Source organism: Pan troglodytes, chromosome 3, assembly GCF_028858775.2.
Source record: "Pan troglodytes isolate AG18354 chromosome 3, NHGRI_mPanTro3-v2.0_pri, whole genome shotgun sequence".
Classification (NCBI taxonomy): Eukaryota; Metazoa; Chordata; class Mammalia; order Primates; family Hominidae; genus Pan; species Pan troglodytes.
This window is the reverse complement of record NC_072401.2, coordinates 183,695,341-183,713,599: the sequence shown is the minus strand read 5'-3', so window position 1 is coordinate 183,713,599 and position 18,259 is coordinate 183,695,341. Positions and strand designations below refer to the sequence as shown.

The following is an 18,259-nucleotide window of genomic DNA, read 5'->3' as shown; positions in this document are numbered from 1 at the left end:
TGCCATTTTTTCACTATCCTTGGGACAGCCCCAACAAGTCCATTTTGCTCACTCTGTAACCTCCCAATGTAGAGTAAATCGCGATTCAACTTCAATTCACCCTTAAAAAAAAGCAATGACCTAACAAAGGAGAATTTTTTCTAAACTTTGGTCATCTGTTCCTGTTCTTTCATAGGTTATGTACTTCAGCAAGAAAATCTATTTAGCCTCTTAATCTTTTTTTTTTTTTTAATTGAGGCTAGGATACAGACATGGACATCGTACTTAGAAATTCGCTTCTACTAAGTCAGATCCAAACATTCACAATCAAAGCATTCAATCAGCCTGAACGCTTCCTTGGGTACAGACCCTCCTCAGGATTCTCTGAAATCAGACTGAAAACTTCAGAAAGTTACAGTCTGGAGGCGTTGAACCACACTCCTCACACCCAGGCTCAGAGATAGCCCTGCTCATTCAGAAGGACAGGACTAAGAAGTAGAGTGAAAAATTATCACCATGTCCCACAGATTTAAAACTCTAACTTTTCCCTTGCACCAAACGCTGTTTGCAAAACACCGAAACATCCAGATGAAAAGTCAAATCTGCAGTCAGCCATTCTGATTTTTGTTCTACAAGACAACAAACATAGAGATACTTGTAATCATCAGAGAGGCTTATGATGTTTTTTGACATTGTTAATTTATGCTGTTTCTTTCATCTCGTCCACTTCTTTGCTTATGCGCTAGATAGTGATATATCAGCTTCCAATCCCTGTTGAGGCAGGGAGGGACTATCCATCTTGAGTATCATGTGGGCCCTCTGATTTCCCTTTCCCTTTCCCTTTTGGTCAATACGGCAGGAAAAAGAAAGAAGAATTTTTATTTTTATTTTTATTTATTTATTTTTTAAATTAATTTATTTATTTTTATTGATCATTCTTGGGTGTTTCTCACAGAGGGGGACTTGGCAGGGTCACAGGACAACAGTGGAGGGAGGGTCAGCAGACAAACAAGTGAACAAAGGTCTCTGGTTTTCCTATGCAGAGGACCCTGCGGCCTTCCGCAGTGTCCGTGTCCCTGGGCACCCGAGATTAGGGAGTGGTGATGACTCTCAACGAGCATGCTGCCTTCAAGCATCTGTACAACAAAGCACATCTTGCACCACCCTTAATCCATTTAACCCTGAGTGGACACAGCACATGTTTCAGAGAGCACAGAGTTGGGGGCAAGGTCACCGATCAACAGGATCACAAGGCAGAAGAATTTTTCCTAGTACAGAACAAAACGAAAAGTCTCCCGTGTCTACCTCCCTCTACACAGACATGGCAACCATCCGATCTCTCAATCCCTTCCCCGCCTTTCCCCCACTTCTATTCCACAAAACCGCCATTGTCATCATGGCCCATTCCCAATGAGCTGCCGGGTACACCTCCCAGACGGGGCGGTGGCCGGGCAGAGGGGCTCCTCACTTCCCAGTAGGGGCGGCCGGGCAGAGGCGCCCCTCATCTCCCGGACCGGGCGGCTGGCCGGGCGGGGGACTGACCCCCCACCTCCCTCCCAGACGGGGCGGCTGGCCAGGCAGAGGGGCTCCTCACTTCCCAGTAGGGGCGGCCGGGCAGAGGCGCCCCTCACCTCCCGGATGGGGCGGCTGGCCGGGCGGGGGGCTGACCCCCCCACCTCCCTCCCGGATGGGGCGGCTGGCCTGGCGGGGGGCTGACCCCCCCACCTCCTTCCCGGACTGGGCGGCTGGCCGGGCAGAGGGGCTCCTCACTTCCCAGTAGGGACGGCCGGGCAGAGGCGCCCCTCACCTCCCGGACGGGGCGGCTGGCCGGGCAGGGGGACTGACCCCCCACCTCCCTCCCGAATGGGGCGGCTGGCCGGGCAGAGGGGCTCCTCACTTCCCAGTAGGGGTGGCCAGGCAGAGGCGCCCCTCACCTCCCGGACGGGGCGGCTGGCCGGGCGGGGGGCTGACCCCCCCACCTCCCTCCCGGATGGGGCGGCTGGCCTGGTGGGGGGCTGACCCCCCCACCTCCTTCCCGGACTGGGCGGCTGGCCGGGCAGAGGGGCTCCTCACTTCCCAGTAGGGACGGCCGGGCAGAGACGCCCCTCACCTCCCGGACGGGGCGGCTGGCCGGGCAGGGGGGCTGACCCCCCCACCTCCCTCCCGGACGGGGCGGCTGGCCGGGCAGAGGGGCTCCTCACTTCCCAGTAGGGGCGGCCAGGCAGAGGTGCCCCTCACCTCCCGGACGGGGCGGCTGGCCGGGCAGGGGGCTGACCCCCCCACCTCCCTCCCGGTCGGGGCGGTTGGCCTGGCGGGCGGCTGACGCCCCCACCTCCCTCCCAGACGGGGCGGCTGGCCGGGCAGAGGGGCTCCTCACTTCCCAGTAGGGGCGGCCGGGCAGAGGCGCCCCTCACCTCCCGGACGGGGCGGCCGGCCGGGCGGGGGGCTGACCCCCCCACCTCCCTCCTGGATGGGGCGGCTGGCCGGGCGGGGGGCTGACCCCCCCACCTCCTTCCCGGACGGGGCGGCTGGCCGGGCAGAGGGGCTCCTCACTTCCCAGTAGGGGCGGCCGGGCAGAGGCGCCCCTCACCTCCCGGACGGGGCGGCTGGCCGGGCAGGGGGCTGACCCCCCCACCTCCCTCCCGGATGGGGCGGCTGGCCGGGCAGAGGGGCTCCTCACTTCCCAGTAGGGGCGGCCGGGCAGAGGCGCCCCTCACCTCCCGGATGGGGCGGCTGGCCGGGTGGGGGGCTGACCCCCCCACCTCCCTCCCGGTCGGGGCGGCTGGCCTGGCAGGGGGCTGACCCCCCCAACTCCCTCCCGGACGGGGTGGCTGGCCGGGCGGGGGCTGAACCCCCCCACCTCCTTCCTGGACGGGGCGGCTGGCTGGGCAGAGGGGCTCCTCACTTCCCAGTAGAGGCGGCCAGGCAGAGGCGCCCCTCACCTCCCAGACGGGGCGGCTGGCCAGGCAGGGGGCTGACCCCCCCACCTCCCTCCCAGACGGGGTGGCTGGCCAGGCGGGGGGCTGACCCCCCCACCTCCCTCCCGGACTGGGCGGCTGGCCGGGCGGGGGGCTGACCCCCCACCTCCCTCCCGGATGGGGCGGCTGGCCTGGTGGGGGCTGACCCCCACCTCCCTCCTGGATGGGGTGGCTGCCGGGCAGAGACGCTCCTCACTTCCCAGACGGGGTGGCTGCCTGGCGGAGGGGCTCCTCACTTCTCGGGGGGTGGTTGCCAGGCGGAGGGTCTCCTCACTTCTCAGACGGGGCGGCTGGGCAGAGACGCTCCTCACCTCCCAGACGGGGTCGCGGCCGGGTAGAGGCGCTCCTCACTTCCCAGACGGGGCGGCGGGACAGAGGCACTCCCCACATCTCAGACGATGGGCGGCTGGGCAGAGACGCTCCTCACTTCCTAGATGGGATGGTGGCCGGGAAGAGGCGCTCCTCACTTCCTAGATGGGATGGCGGCCGGGCAGAGACGCTCCTCACTTTCCAGACTGGGTAGGCAGGCAGAGGGGCTCCTCACGTCCCAGATGATGGGCCGCCAGGCAGAGACGCTCCTCACTTCCCAGACGGGGTGGCGGCCCGGCAGAGGCTGCAATCTCGGCACTTTGGGAGGCCAAGGCAGGCGGCATGCTTCGCCGGGTGGTCAGAGCTATTCGCCCATAGTCCGTAGCCCAGAGCCGGGGCTGCTCGGCTCTCCGTCCCGGGGGGCCGGGGCCGGGCTGGAGGCGTGCGAGCCTCTCATCGCCGCCTCCCAGCGCAGCCACCCGAGCCGCCGCCGCCGCCGCGGCCTCCCTCCATGGCTGCGGCGCCGCCACCCCAGAAAGAAGAATTTTTATCCAAGCCAAAGGCTTTGCAATCTTGAGTTCCATTCTATAAAGGCCCGGGAAAGGGTGGAGCTTACTGACAAAAAATGATAGCCTTGGCTAATCTGGGGATTTCAATTATTTATGACATTCCTTTTCTCCATTTTGAAAACAGACCACATAACATTTTACATGTTTTCTATCCTCTTCACCACCTCTCGTAAACAAGCAGGATTCTGTGCCATGGAAATTGTGTGATCTTTTCTTCTCAGTGCCCTTTTTGGAAAATATTATTTTGTCATATTTTAATTTAAGACATGTTTCTGAGTATTTGTTAGGCTTAGTTAAAATATCTGGGTGACCTTAGGACATATAAAGTATATTCATAATCACACTGGAAAGCATTAGTTAAAACGTATGCAGTAAGAGCATACCCACTAGATCTGCTGTAAATCAGGACAGGCACACTCAAGACATCTTCCTAAATCATATAGTTTGAAGAAACTCTTTTGAAGTTCTTTCCTTTCTTTTTGTTGGTGTGTGTTTTTTTCTTTTCTTTTTTTGTGCTTTTCCAAGGTTAGAAAGCATGTCGTTCTTCTCCTTGCTTTTGGAAGAGCTTGGTGGTATGTGGATGGTAACTTTTGTTTCCTCATCAAGATATATCCTTATATGTGTATTTTAAAGGTAGTAGCCTACCTCCATAGCTGCAACCATCACATAAGAAAATTTATCCTTCAATATGTATCTCAGAGGAACACTATAACATTCAAGTTTCTATATTAGCTATTAAAGACGAACTGCTTGTCCTAGAGAAGCTTCCAGTGTGGGAAGAGTGGAATTCACGAACTGGCAAGAGAAGGATTTGAAGAGAGAGAACTTACAAGACAAGGGGAGGATGGCGTGTTTTTATTATAGTGGCTTTCGTAGGGAGCGCTTTTTCTAAGGCGAAATGCCTAAGACCTGAAGGAATCTCATCACCAATGGGCTTCGGAGAGCCAAGGATTGCTTTTGCACTGAATATTGAGTTATATTTTTATAGCAGAAAACACACAGTTGATTACATTTCAGCTCAGAGTGCCTGAAATTAGGTGCGTGGCTCCCATTAGTAATAAGAACTGTGCACTCAATTCCCCAGATACTTCAATAATAATTTATCCTAAAAATTTAATTTATTTGAAGTCTATTATAAAACTAGACAGAGAGATAGGTTTTTCACAGTGTATGCTTGTGTAATGATTCACATTTGAATGAAAAGAGAAGTCAGGAGGAGGATTTGAGGAAAATATCAGCAGAGCAACTTAGACAAATCATCACTTATCTAGGTTACATGTATATTGCATGCACATTTCTAGGGTCTTGGTTTCTACAGGCAGTTGTACAAAATATAGTGCAAAAATTCTTACAGAGGATCTTAAAAGAACAATAACTGAAGAAATACACAATGGTAATTTACTAAAATCTGCCTTGCATTAACTGTTTTAGCTTAACGTGAAAGTCTCACCTTTACCTAAATTGAGATCAAGGGAAGAGAGATACCCTGTATACCGAAGATGGCACATAACATAGCTAGCTATTCATTCCAGAGTTTTATTTTCATTTTGATTAATTACTCACTGGGCATGTAAGAATGTGTATGTGTGCACGCAGGAATGCTTATTAAAGTTCTCTCTTATCCCCTTTCTCTGAGATGCCCTTAGGGGAAATGTAAAAACGCAGAGCTTGAGATGGATATTAAAATAAAACAATAGTAGTTGCTGCTATTTTACGCAAAATTACACCACAATTTTATTCTTAAAAAAAAAAGACGACCTTCTATCTTATCTTCTCTCTTCTTAAATGGAATAGCAAAAAACTCTTTTTGCAATACTGAATTAGTGTCAGCTTCACACACACACACACACACACACACACGCACACACGATAACTTGTTTTGGATCGAAAATTAATTCAGATACAGTAACCTGAACACAAAATAGTACCAGTGACAAAACCACAGTTGTTGTCATAGACTGTTAAGATGTATGCATGCCCTCTAAACTTCTGACATCATTTAAAAAACTTAATATATTGTCTTTGAATGAATAGCATCAAAAAGAAATATGCTCATATAACTCAATTTCTCTGATGTAAAAATGTTGACATTCCTACATATTCGTATTTTATAATTATTTTGTAATTTATTTAGAAAGTCCTTTACTTCATGAAAACTTTTTGCTAAATTTTGTATTAAAATAAGAAACACAGCATCGACCAGGAGAAAGCAAAGAAATTCAGAGTTCAACCCATTAAGCCCAAAGAGTCAGGACCTTTGTGAATGACTCCCTCTAGGACACTGGATCTTCTGGGCATGTTACTGTACACCCATCCTGAGCGGGACACTTAGCAGATTTTCTCTTGTAAATTCTTTTGTAGCTTCCTGGTAGAAGACACTTTCCATTTTATGGAAAGCCCTCAGAATATGGTTTTAAATGAATCTGTTCACAAGGTTCAAAGGCTTTAAATTACTAGACCATGGTTACCATTGAGAAAACGCATTGAGCTATATCAAGGAGAGAGAAGAAAGTAACCAGGTACAAGTTTAATTCTATAAGGTTGACATGTAAGTGCTGATCAGAAAGGATTAAGACTTCCTGAGAACAAGAGAACTCCCCAACAAATCACTTCCAAACTGGGGAAAGCACGTGTGTGTGCACTCACACACACATACCACACCACACCATACACACTCTATAATCCATTGTGATCATTCTATCCTATCCTGGTAGAAAATTCTCTCTAGTCAAAATGCAGAGATTCTTTACTTTCGAATGTCCTCATTCATCTGATTTTCCAGAAAAAGAAAAGCCTGTAGAAATAGTATGAGAACCAAATTAATTATACTTTTTGGAATCATTTACCTACAGCTAATTCATGAAGGGTAATAGCATAAGTAACGGACTGCAAAGTGAACTGTAGCTTCGTGAAAGTAACTTATTTTGTCAAGACCAACCAGCTGCATATTTGAAGAAGTCTCTAAGACTGGAGACATTTTGGTTCCTGGGACTTACCTTCTCTTCTTTAAAGAAGTCTTTAGTTCTCTTGCTTGAACAGAAATTCTAAATCACTGTGTCTTAGAAGAGCAGGAAATCTAGAATAAAATAAATAAAACACATAAACTGGAAGAAAATTTGATAAGATGGTTTATATGAATAATTTTAGTTCGAATACTTTTTGAAAATTATCAGCTGTATTATAACAAGGGATTACTATTGATTTATTACAATTATACAGAAAAGATGATAAATAACCATAGGAACAATGTTTGTAGGCTACCCAAGCAGTGTGTTAAGCTGAGCTTTATTTTATGTGTTCACATAGAGTCTTTGCTTTTTTTCCAGTAGTTTAAAATGAATAAATTTATATGGCTATTTATCATTACAAAAAGCGAAATGTTGAAGAATTTACCTAAGCCCTGCCACCTTGCTATCTTGTTTAAAGGCCCTCCCATACCTGTCCCTGTTGCAGATCCCAATGGCATGTTATAGGAATTAGATCAAGGTTATGTTGAAGATCTATAACATATGTGTAGGGATAGACACACACATACACATACATACATTACACACACACAGCACGAGATAGCCTGGAATAGACTATCTTTCTTCTCTTTCTTCTAATTAGATCTTAGGTTACGCTGTGTTCCTGGAGCCCAGGATTAGGTTCACTACAGTGTGAACTTACAAATATTTGCTTCTGGTAATATTGAAGAAAAAAAAATACAGGAGTTTCCTATTTTTGCATGTCACTCAGTCATTTTAAACCACAGTCACAGCAAAAGTAAATCAATGCCTTGAGTTTCTCATTTTAGCAATTCAGCCTTTTGGAGTAGTTTCCAGTGTCAAACAGTGAGTCCCATTTTCTCTGTCCCCCTTCTTTCCCTGATCCTCACCTTACATTAAGAAACAAAAAAGGAACACAAGAACACACAAACAACAACAACAACAACAAACCATGGAGGATTTAGGAGAGGCAAAGAGAAGGAGTAAGAAATTACTTTTAGGTTTGAACCTTGTTGACTAAGAGATAATCAATATGATTATCAGAAAAATGGAAACTGGGAGAAAACTAGTTTTTCAGAAAGCTGGGAAGGGTGTGGTGGCATGAATGAAATTGGTGACTTGGGAAATTGAAAAGGGTGAACAAGGACCGGAGAGGCTGATTGGGTGTTATAAGTAGGTGAGCACAAAAGATTAAATAGAAATCTAGGGAGATGGAGTAGAATAGGTATGTTCTAGACCTTGTTGGGAGGTTTCCATGATTTTCCCAGGAAACTCTGTGTAAGCCACTAACTGAGAAATAACCCAAGGTGGGAATTTGCTTTGCAAAAAACTGGAAAGTCAGGAAGGCACAGAAGATATGGGAAAGAGTAAAGGAGTAGATGACTTTGGAAACCGGACTGTGTTCAATTGATTGATTAAGCCCTTTCCTGCCTTTGTCCCTTCCTTCTCCCTCTCCTCTCCTCTCCCCTCTCCTCCCCTCCCCTCCCCTGCCCTCTTCTGCCCTCCCCTCCCCTGCCTTCCCCTCCCCTCCTATCGCCTCACTTCTCTGCCTCACCTCGGCCTCCCCTGCCCTCTTCTCCCCTTCCCTCCCCTTCCATCCCCTCCTGTCCCCTCCTCCTCTCCTCTCCTTTCGTTTCCTTTTCTCCCTCCCTCCCTTCCCAACTTCCTCCTTCTCTTTCTTCAATTATTAATTTATTTAACTGATGTTTGCTGAGCACTTTTTATTCGTTTAAGCATTGTGCTAGGTACCAGACAGGGACAGGAAAGTGGCTCTAAGATAAAGCATCTGTGGAGGGAATGAGGTTACTTTCTGGGCTTTTTTCTTCATGATCATGTCAGTGACAATCGTCTATCCCAGGCTATCTCGTGCTGTGTGTGTGTCATGTATGTATGTATATGTGCATATCTATCACTACAGATATGTTACAGTATCATTCATGTTTGTCTTCTCTTTTGCATTAATTCTTCTGATTTTTTCACACAGTGGGAACCTGAAGTAGGTTACTGCATATATGTCCTTGGTGTTTTTATTTAAAAAGCTTCCCACTACTTCAGACTGGCTGCTGTGTACCTAAGCACACTTTTTGCACCAGTGCTGCCATGGCACAGCAAACAACTGCTAGAGATGAACCCAATGAAGGGGCTTTCTACAAAACATCAAGGGGTAGTGGGAGAACAGATGCGACATCCTGACATTGGAAGTGGTTTCCTGAGCAGGGAAAGGTGATTTAACTCGGGTGTGTGGCAATCCGTGCCCACAGATCAGTATTCCGCTACTGAAAGAAAAAATTTAAAAGTCTTTCAACCAAGAAAACAGGATTCAAACATCTTGAGGCGTTTGAGCCACCATGCCCTGGAAATAAAGCGATTGGTGGAGTGAACACTTTAGCTCCGGACCTCAGATGGCTCTTGAAAACCCAAGATTTTTGAGGCAGTGTTCTAGGGTTTCTAGAAAGTTGGATTTGAATTTCATCTTTTAGACTATGTTATTTTATGGCCGGGCGCAGGGGCTCACTCCTGTAATCCCAGCACTTTGGAAGGCCGAGGCGGGTGGATCACTTAAGGTCAGGAGTTCGAGACCAGCCTGGCCAACATGGAGAAACCTCATCTCTACTGAAAATACAAAATTAGCCAGGCATGGTGGCGGGCGCCTATAATCCCAGCTACTCGGGAGGCTGAGGCAAGAGAATCACTTGAAACCGAGAGGCAGAGGTTGCAGTGAGTCAAGATTGCGCCACTGCATTCCAGCTTGGGCAACAAGAGTGAAACTCTGTCTCAAAAAAATAATCATAATAAAATAAAATATGTATTTTAGCTTCCTGCAGCTATTCAAGAAGTCTATAGCTCTGCATTGGTCTTGAACTCAAGTCTGTGCAGATCTTGCCACATGTAATTGTTGCAATGTGGGCCCTACTATAGCAGGGATGTCATAGGCTCGGTGAAGTGCCAGATGCTTTAAGTGCAGGATCTAAAACCAGACTGCCTGCGAACAGACTCTAACTCTGCCACAGAACAGCTATGTCAGTATAACCTTGAGCAAGACACTTAAATGGTCTATTCTTAATTACTGCCACTTTAAAACGGGCAGGAAATACCTTCTCATGGGTTTGTTATGTGGATAAAATGAGTTAACATTTGTAAAGCACTTAAAAGAATACTAGTACATTTAATAATAATTTGAAATCCTAAATTACAATTATTTATATTTATAAATAAAGATGAAATAATTTTGCCCTAGTTAGCGGAAATCATTCCTTTTTAGACCAGGAACAGAATCTTGCTTGGTAAGAAGAAGTTATCAATGAATCTTTGCCAATGGATGTTTGAAATTGGACTCAGAATGAAGCTAGTCATATTCTTCTAGAGCCAACTCACCTCTCAATTAGCATAGACTACCTTGAGGTGAACAATACAGGATGGAACAAATGTGCTGTGTGTTTGAAAATACTTGAGCAAAATCACACGAAGTAGAAAAAAGTATAATGAGAGGTGTTTGTTTGTTTGTTTTATCATTAGAGTAGTTAAAATTTGGCCCAGGCACAGTGGCATGCACCTGTAATCCCAGCTACTTGGGAGGCTAACGTGGGAGGATGGCTTGAGCCTAAGAGTTTGAGGCTGCAGTGAGCTATGATGGCACCACTGCATTCCAGCCTGGGTGACAAAGAGGGACCCTGTCTCTAAAAATAAAAATAAAAAATTTTCTTAAATCCTCAGTGTTGTTATGTATGAATATGTCCTCTGCTCCTCACCAAGTTTCAATTTTACCTTCAAGCAAATCACAGTGAGCATAACAGTAAGATGCCGATTCTTCCTGTGTAAATTCACTAGCTAAACACCATAGGAAAAAATATATGAAAACAACATTTAAATGTGCCAATACAAACAGACAAATAACATAATTCAAAGAAAGCTGCTGCCTTGCCCTTGAGGTGGTAACTCACTCCTGCAGATAAATGATTAAACTTTATTCTGCTGATACTGAACAACTATCTCCTAGGAAAATACATTTGATATAGAAGTTTGGTGATATGATCCAAAGAATCTAAAACTGTACTTACAATATATTTGATAAAGAAGTTTGGCCAGGCATGGTGGCTCACGCCTGTAATCCCAGCACTTTGGGAGGCTGAAGCGGGTGGATCACTTGAGGTCAGGGGTTTGAGACCAGCCCGGCCAACCTGGTGAAACCCGTCTCTACTAAAAATACAAAAATTAGCTGTTCATGGTGGCACATGCCTGTAAGTCCCAGCTACTCAGGAGCCCGAGGCAGGAGAATTGCTTGAACCCAGGAGATGGAGGTTGCAGTGGGCTGAGATTGCACCACTGCACTCCAGCCTGGGAAACAGAGTGAGACTCCGTGTCACAAAAAAAAAAAAAAAAAAAAAAAAAAAAAAAGGAGTTTGGAGGGGGAGAGAGTATGAATTATTCACAGTTTAACAGAATGAGAGTACATCTGTATAGAACTCCATTATTTTTATTTTTTTCCATCCTGTTAGTATAAATGGATATAACGAAGATTCCTACTTTATAAAAAGTATATAACACACAAGAGGAAGGCACAGTTTAAGAGTTTAGGGCAGTTTTCAACACACCATGAAATAAGCTGGCAAAAATACACTGAGAACTGTTGACTGTCAAAACCATTTCAAAAAGTAAATTGAGTTTGTTATAAAAAAAATCAGCAAGATAAATTAGTTTAATAAAGTTGTGGCTGAGAAGTATTTAAGTAATTTTTTTATCAGGAAAATTAATAACTTTTTTAGGGGTCACTTGCCATTTTAACACTAGACTAACACATGAAGAAAGCAAGAGTAGCGGTTCCTATAAAAAGTGTTTCCAAAATGTGTGCGAGTGGTCTTTGCATGCTGCAGAGATAACACTAGATGATCGAAATGCCAGATTCTTTGAAAAGTGTTTGTAATATTTATTCATTCCATTGTTTAGCAAATATGATTTGTGCATACTATGTGTCATTTTGGGTTTGGGGGATATAAAGCCAGGCACAGCCTTTGCCCTCATGTAGTGAGACAGACATTAGATTATCGGCCGGGCGCGGTGGTTCACGCCTGTAATCCCAGCACTTTGGGATGCCAAGGTGGGCGGATCACCTGAGGTCAGGAGTTCCAGACCAGCCTGGCCAACATGGTGAAACCCCGTCTCTACTAAAAATACAAAAATTAGCCGGGCATGGTGGTGGGCGCCTGTAATCCCAGCTACTTGGGAGGCTGAGGCAGGAGAATCACTTGAACCTGGGAGGTGGAGGTTGCAGTAAGCAGAGATCATGCATTGCACTCCAGCCTGGGCGATAGAGCAAGACTCCATCTTGAAAAAAAAATCAGATTATCACACACACAGATGCAGTTGTAACATACAACAACTACGTGCTGTAGGACCACAGCACAGAAGGACCAAGGGACCCAGTGAAGGCTCCTTGAGGAAGTGGCATTTCTAACAGATCTGGAAGTTGGGATTTATCTAGGTTGGATGGAGCAAGAGTGGGATGCTGGGATGGAGAATCTTCCAGAAGGAAGGGAGAGCCTGCACAAGACCCCGTGATAGAAGGGAGAATGGTGAGTTTGAGGAGGTGAGAGAAGTCCAGTTTTGGGGCTCAGAGCCATTGACTTGGTGGTGTAGCAGGAGGTTGGGTGTCAAAGGGACTGAACTAAGCAGTGTGTGGTGGGGCATATTAGGATTTTGATTTTCATCCTGAGAACAATGGAAACCTTTGGAGGGATTTAAGCAGGAGACATCGTCATCATGTTTGTGTTTTGAGAGTATTACTCTGACTGCAGTTTGGAAAAGTGATTGAAAAAGGACGGAAAGCTTAGTGGGAACTATTTCAACAGCCACAGCAGCAGCAAGAGAACTGCTGATACAACAGTTGCCAATGAGCATCTAAAACCCCCACATTAAAAAGACTCGAGTGAAATTTAGGAGGTGAGATTAATGACACTAGCCAATAGATAATGTCATATGCATGTCAAACAGGCAGAATTTTTAGAGTTTTGTTAATTCTATTGGTAGTGAGTTCCAGAATTCATGTTTTCATAAATTCTAATGTTTCAAAAACTAAAGTTTGTTGAATGTTCTGAAGATAAATGCTACAATTAAAATGGCAAGTGAGACCAAAAAATGCTATTAATTGTACTGATTACAATAACATTACTTAAATACTTCTCAACTTCACTGATCGAATTTGTTTATCCTGCTGGTATTTTTAATAACAAGCTCAATTTGCTGATTTAAACTGTGTTGCCATGCTTTCACTGGCATGTCAAGAAGCAGTGATGAAATTTAAACTTTGGACTCAACATGTAAGACAAAAATCATTTAAATAACAAATCAAACTTTGAATTATTTCTGGTAGAAACAAACCTTCAGGTATGGTGGGATTTGAGACCTTACAAAATGACTGTTTAGAATATCTCACAATGTTAAAAGATGCATTTGGAAAAGGAACGAACAAAACCCCCAAGAACCATGAGACTATGTAAAAGACTGAACCTATGACTGATTGGGGTACCTGAAAGAGATGGGGAGAATGGAACCAAGCTGGAAAACACACTTCAGGGTATCACCCAGGAGAACTTCCCCAACCTAACAAGACAGGCCAACACTGAACTCAGGAAATCCAGAGAATCCCAATAAGATATTCCATGAGAAGATCAACCCCAAGACACATAATCCTCAGATTCTCCAAGGTTGAAATGAAGGAAAAAATGTTAAGGGGAGCCAGAAAGAAAGTCCAGGTCACCTACAAAGGAAAGCCCATTAGACTAACAGTGGACCTTTCAGCAGAAACCCTATAAGCCGGAAGATATTGGGGGCTGATATTCAACACTCTTAAAGAAAATAATTTCCAACCCAAAATTTCATATCTGGCCAAACTAAGCTTCATAAGCAAAGGAGAAACAAAACCTTTCCAGACAACCAAATGCTGAGGGAATTCATCACCACCAGGCCTGCCTTACAAGAGCTCCTGAAGGAAGCACTAAATATGGAATGGAAAAACTTACCAGCCACTACAAAAATACACTGAAGTACACAGACCAGTGACACACTATGAAGCAACTACATCAACAAATCTGCAAAATAACCAGCTAGCATCATCATGACAGGATCAAATTCATACATAACAATATTAACCTTAAATGCAAATGGGCTAAATGCCCCAAGTAAAAGACACAGAATGGCAAGCTGGATATAGCCAAGACCCATTAGTGTGCTGTAGTCAAGAGACCTATTGATATGGTTTGGCTGTGTCCCCACCCAAATCTCACTTTAAATTGTAATAATCACTGTGTGTTAAGGGTGGGGCCAGGTAGAGATAATTGAATCATGGGAGTGGCCTCCCCCATGCTGTTCTTGTCATAGTAAGTCTCATGAGATCTTATGGTTTTATAAATGGAAGTTCCCTTTTATGATTGCCTTGCTGCCATGTACAACATGCCTTGGCTTCTCCTTTGCCTTCCACCACTTGTGAGTCCTCCCCAGCCATGTGGAACTGTGAGTACATTTGACCTCTTTCCTTTAAAAATTACCCAGTCTGGGGTGTGTCTTTATTAGCAGTGTGAGAACAGAGTAATACATCCATCTCACAGGCAAAGACACATATAGGCTTAAAAGAAAGGGATAGAGGAAAATTTACCAAGCAAATGAAAAGCAGAAAAATGCAGGTGCTGCAATCCTAGTCTTTGGCAAAACGGACTTTAAACCAACAAAGATCAAAAAAGACAAAGAATGGCATTACAGAATGGTAAAAGGTTCAATGCAACAAGAAGAGCTAATTATCCTAAATACATATGCACCCAATACAAAAGCACCCAGCTTCATAAAACAGGTTCTTAGAGACATGCAAAGAGATATAGACTCCCCCACAATAATAGTGGGAGACTTTAGCACCCCACTGTCAATATTACACAGATCATTGAGACAGAAAAGTAACAAAGATATTCAGGACTTGAACTCAGCTCTGGATCAAGTGGACCTGATAGATATCTACAGAACTCTCCCTCGAAAAACAACAGAATATACATTCTCCTCAGTGCCAAATGACACCCTAAAATCTTTCACATAATTCGATGTAAAACACTCCTCAGCAAATGCAAAAGAACTGAAATCATAACAGTGTCTCAGATCACAGCACAATCAACTTAGAACTCAAGATTAAGAAACTCACTCAAAACCACACAACTATATGGAAAGTGAACAACTTGCTCCTGAATGGCTCCTGGGTAAATAGCAAAATTAAGGCAGAAATCAAGAAGTTCTTTGAAACCAATGAGAACAAAGAGACAACATGCTAGAATCTCTGGGATGCAGCTAAAGAAGTAGTAAGAGGGAAATTTATAGCACTAAATGTCCACATCAAAAAGCTAGAAAGATCTCAAATCAACATCCAAACATCAAAACTAAAAGAACTAGAGAACCAAGAACAAACAAGCTAGCAGAAGACAAGAAATAATCAAGATTAGAGTGGAACTAAAGGAGACAGACATGCAAAAAAAACCTTCAAAATTCAACAAATGCTGGACTTTTTTTTTGAAAGAATTAATAAAATAGATAGAACTCTAGCTAGACTAATAAAGAAGAAAAGAGTGAAGACTCAGACACAATAAAAAATGATAAAGGGGACATCATCACTGACCCCACAGAAATATAACCATTAGAGAATACTATAAACACCTCTATGCAAATAAACTAGAAAATCTAGAAGAAACAGACAAATTCATGGACACATACACCTCCCAAGACAGAATCAGGCAGAAGTTGAATCTCTGAATAGACCAATAACAAGTTATCAAATTGAGGCAGTAATAAATAGTCTATTAACCATAAAAATCCAGGACCAGATGGATTTACAGCTGAATTCTACCAGAGGTACAAATAGGAGCTGGTACCATTTCCTCTAAAACTATTCCAAACAATTGAAAAAGAGAGACTCCTTCCTAAATGCATTTTATAAGGCCAGCATCATTCTGATACCAAAACCTGACAGAGATACATCAACAATAACAAAAACTTGAGGCCAATATCCCTGATGAACATCCATGCAAAAGTCCTCCATAAAATACCGGCAAACCAAATCCAGCAGCACTTCAAAAAGCCCATCCACCATGATCAAGTTAGCTTCATCCCCAGATGAAAGAATGGTTCAACATATGCAAATCAATAAATGTAATTCATCATATAAACAGAACTAAAGTCAAAAACCATGATTATCTCAATAAATGTAGAAAAAGCCTTTGATAAAATTCAACATTCCTTCATATTAAAAACTCAATAAACTAGGTATTGAAGTAACATACCTCCAAATAGTGAGAGCCATTTATGACAAACCCACAGCCAACATCATACTGAATGGGCAAAAGCTGGAAGCATTCCACTTGAAAACTGGGACAAGACAAGGATACCCTTTCTCACCACTCCTATTCAACATAGTATTGGAAGTTCTGGCTAGGGCAATCAGGCAAGAGAAAAAATAAAGGGTATTCAGATAGGAAGAGAGGAAGTCAAACTGTGTCTGTTTGCAGATGACATGATCCTATATCTAGAAAATCCCATCGTCTGAGCCCAAAAGCTTCTTAAGCTAATAAGCAACTTTAGCAAAGTCTCAGGATACAAAATCAATGTGCAAAAATCACAAGCATTCCTACACATCAGCAATATACAAGCACAGAGCCAAATCATAAATGAACTCCTATGCACAATTGCTACAAAGAGAATAAAATACCTAGGAATACAGCTAACAAGGGAGGTGAAGGACCTCTTCAAGGAGAACTATAAAACACTGCTCAAGGAAATCAGAGAGGAAACACACAACTGGAAAAACATTCCATCCTCATGGACAGGAAGAACCAACATTGTGAAAATGGCCACACTGCCCAAAGCAATATATAGATTCAATACTATTCCAGTCAAACTACCATTGATATTCTTCACAGAATTAGAAAAACTACTTTAAAATTCATGTGGAACCTAAAAAGACCCCATATAGCCAAGACAATCTTGAGCAAAAAGAGCAAAGGTGGAAGCATCATGCCCCTGACTTCAAACTACACTGCAAGGCTACAGTAACCAAAACAGCATGGTCCTGGTACAAAAACAGATACATAGACCAAAGGAACAGAAAAGAGAACTCAGAAATAGGGCCACATGTCTACAACCATCTGATTTTCAACAAACGTGATAAAAACAAATAATGGAGAAAGAATTCCCTATTTAATAAATGGTGCTGAGAGAACTGCCTAGCCATATGCAGAAAATCAAAACTGGACTCCTTCCTTACACCTTATAGAAAAATTAACTCAAGATGGATTAAAGACTTAAATGGAAAACCCAAAACTATAAAAATCCTAGAAGAAAATCTGGGAAATACCATTCAGGACCTAGGCATAGGCAAAGATTTCATGACATAAATGTCAAAGGCAATTGCAACAAAAGCAAAAATTGACAAATGCAATCTAATTAAACTAAAGAGCTTCTGCACAGCAAAAGAAACTATCATCAGAGCAAAGAGAAAACCTACAGAGTGGGAGAAAATTTTTGCAATATCCACCTGACAAAGGTCTAATTCCCAGAATTTACAAGGAATTTAAACAAATTTACAAGAAAAACCAAAGAACCCCATTAAAACGTGGGTGAAGAACATGAACAGACAATTATCAAAAGAACACATATTTATGTGCCCAATAAACATATAAAAAACGCTCAACATCACTGATCATTAGAGTAATGCATATCAAAACCACAATGAGATAGCATCTCACCTAGTCAGGATGGCAATTATTAAAAAGTCAGGAAACAACAGATGCTTTTACACTGTCGGTGGGAACGTAAATTTGTTCAACCATTGTGGAAGACAGTGTGGCTATTCCTCAAAGACCTAGAACCAGAAATACCAGTTGACCCAGCAATTCCATTATTGGGTATATACTTAAAGAAACATAAATCATCCTATTATAAAGATACATGCACAGGTATGTTCACTGCAGCACTATTCCCAATAGCAAAAACATGGAATCAACCCAAATGTCCATCAATGATAGACTGGATAAAGAGAATGTTTTACATATACACCATGGAATTCTATGGAGTCATGAAAAGGAACAACATCATGTCCTTTGCAGGACATGGATGGAGCTGGAAGCCATTATCCTCAGCAAACTAATGCAGGGACAGAAAATCAAACACTGCATGTTCTCACTTATAAGTGGGAGCTGAACAATGAGAACACATGAACACAGGGAGGGAAACACCAAACACTGGGGCCTGTCATGGGGTGGGGTGGGGGGAGAGACAGCATTAGGAAAAATAGCTAATGCATGCTGGGCTAAATACATAGGTAACAGGTTGATAGGTGCAGGAAACCACTGTGGCACACGTTTACCTATGTAACAAACCTGCACATCCTGCACATGTATCCTGTAAATTGAAG

The 18,259-nt window shown here is 43.9% G+C and overlaps 1 protein-coding gene and 1 long non-coding RNA gene across 20 annotated transcripts in view; one reads left to right on the top strand and one right to left on the bottom strand.

The window, feature by feature from the left end:
- The window catches only part of TENM3 (teneurin transmembrane protein 3), a 2,732,592-nt gene that overhangs the window by 749,618 nt on the left and 1,964,715 nt on the right, over positions 1–18,259 (bottom strand). For all 19 annotated transcript variants that reach the window (XM_054683934.2, XM_054683938.2, XM_054683942.2 and 16 more), the window contains exon 9: positions 6,832–6,911. The gene's annotated coding sequence lies outside the window, so the exon portion shown is untranslated. The remainder of the gene's footprint in view (positions 1–6,831; positions 6,912–18,259) is intronic.
- LOC107974498 (uncharacterized) overlaps positions 1–18,259 on the top strand; it is a 78,591-nt gene that overhangs the window by 42,839 nt on the left and 17,493 nt on the right. The window lies entirely within an intron of this gene.